Source organism: Protopterus annectens, chromosome 1.part1 (genome assembly GCF_019279795.1).
Source record: "Protopterus annectens isolate FY-2018-M chromosome 1.part1, PAN1.0, whole genome shotgun sequence".
Lineage (NCBI taxonomy): Eukaryota > Metazoa > Chordata > Ceratodontiformes > Protopteridae > Protopterus > Protopterus annectens.
In genome coordinates, this window is record NC_056726.1 from 1,452,832,573 (window position 1) to 1,452,835,072 (window position 2,500).

Sequence of the window (2,500 nt, forward strand, 5' to 3'; positions counted from 1 at the left end):
TAGTCCTTCTAGCATGTCGAGGATCAGTTGCTAGTGTCCTCTCCTGCTCAGCTGGTGAACCTGGGAATATTGAGGCAATGTTACAATTGCCTCATGTACACAGACAACCCTCTCCTCCTCCCACAAAACACAAATACATGCGAGAGATGCAACTATACGGCCAAACTGGAGGCTGAGCTCTCTCAACATAGGACTGGCAAGACCAGTCAGGAGGAGAAGGTTACCACACACACTATAGACCCAGTCTCACATAGTACCATCACAACCTCAAATCATACACATAAACACACAAAGACATACTCGGCTCTGATCAAAAATCTACCAAAACAGCAGAGGCCACCAAAGCAGACACCCAAACAACCACCACCTCAGAACACAACACCTGCAACACATAGACCTCACAGTCAGAGTGTCAAACAGTCACAGCCCTTAAGGCCAAACACAATGCCAGACACACTAGTCATTGGTGACTCCATAGTCAGACACACTGATGCCCCGCTCACCAGACTGAGTAAGGAGAAGGTCACAGTAAGCTGCCTGTCGGGCGCTAGAATCCGCCACATAACGCAAGCACTCAGGTCTCTCAACAGCAGGTACAAATATGACTCAGTCATTGTCCACGCTGGTGTAAACGACCTGAGACGCACCTCCTTGGACTACATGAAAAGAGACATTGAGGAGCTCTCTGATTATGTAGCCCAGGCAGGTATGACCCTGACCTTGAGCAGTATCCTACCTTCACCAAGAATGATGCCACAATACAGAGATAAGATGATCAGCTTTAACAATTGGCTTAAACTCTGGTGTCATTCAAAGGGGATCCAATGTCTGTCTGCCTGGGATGACATGCTGGACAAGCCACGCTGCTTCGCAAGGGACGGCTTGCACCTGTCACCCCTGGGATTCCGGATATTGGCAAAGGCTCTTGCCACCCCATAGTGCCTTTTTAGGCAAGGCTCAAATTCTAAACCTACCACCCTAGAACACAAAAAGGAAAAAACTAAGGGTAATGCTGCTCAATGCCAGAAGTCTAAATCTCAAAATGCACGCACTCGAGGCCCTTCTCAGTATGGAGAACATCGATGTCTGTGCAGTGACAGAAACCTGGTTCAAGGCTCCTGAGAGCACCCCAGCACTATCAGGTTTTACCTCTTATCATGCGTTCCGCCCCAAAATCCGGACAATACCAAGAAAGGAGGGGGTATCCATATTCATCAAAGACACCCACACCTCAAGACTGGTGGCAACGCACGATGCATCGGAGACCATCCAGGTGCAATTAACCATAGGCAAGACTGCTCTGCAAATTGTAGCATGTTACAGGCCACCCTCACAAACTCAGGAACCTCACATGGCCTTCCTGAAAACACTAGAGGGGATAAATGTATCACCAAACACCATCATACTAGGTGACTTCAATTACCCTAATATAGACTGGGAACACTACTCAAGCCCAAACACCCTAGCCCAAAAGTTCCTGGAATTCATAAACTCAAATGCCATGGAACAACTAGTCACCATCCCCACAAGAGGAGAAACATACTTGATCTCATCATCACGAACATGGGAGCACAATGTTCAACACCGAAGTATACCCTCACTGGTGAGATCAGATCACAAACTAATCTCGCTGGAGGTCCTCATCCCACCCCACCTGAAATAAAAGACCACAGTAAAGAACTTCTCGAAGCCGACTTCACACTTCTAAAGACTAGTGTGGTCTCCTTTAAGGCCTCCGAGTCGACGGAAAACAGTACTCAAGCCGCTGAATCACTTACAAATGCCTTCTACCAGCACCTGCAGGACTGCATGGATAAGGCAATCCCAAGCAAAACAAAGACTCTTTGTACCAAAGGCAAGCGTCCACTCTGGTGGACCCCAGCCATAAACAAACTCTACAACAAAAGGAGAAAGCTACTACAAGATAGAGCAAAATCCTTAAAAGGTAAGACACCCTTGATCACTATAAGTACAAAACTAAGAGCTCTCATAAAATCATCCAAAGCAAATTTTGAGAGAAAAATAGCTAAAGACTCAGAAGACAATCATAAGGCCTTCTTTAGCTATGTTAGAAACCTGGGAGGAAACTCCCAGATATGCTCAGAACTAGTTCAAAATGATATGAAGATTACTGATCCTACAGACATTGCCAACATACTGGCTGACAGGTTCAGTGCAAACTTCTCCCCCCCCAAAAGGAGAGATATCTATACCAAGCGATTGCAGCCCCCAAACATCTCCAACGCCCAAGTGAGAACTGCTCTCCAAAGCAAGAAACACAGCATCCATGGGACCTGATGGTGTCCCCGGCTGTGTGCTCCACGAACTCAACGAGGAATTAAACCCACAGCTAGGACAGCTGTTTAATCATAGTCTTACCTCTGGATACGTACCCAGGAGTGGCGCACTGCAACTGTGGTCCCACTTCACAAAGGCGGTGCCTCCACCGACCCTGGAAATTACCGCCCATTAGCTTGACAAGCCTTATCTGCAAAGCCAT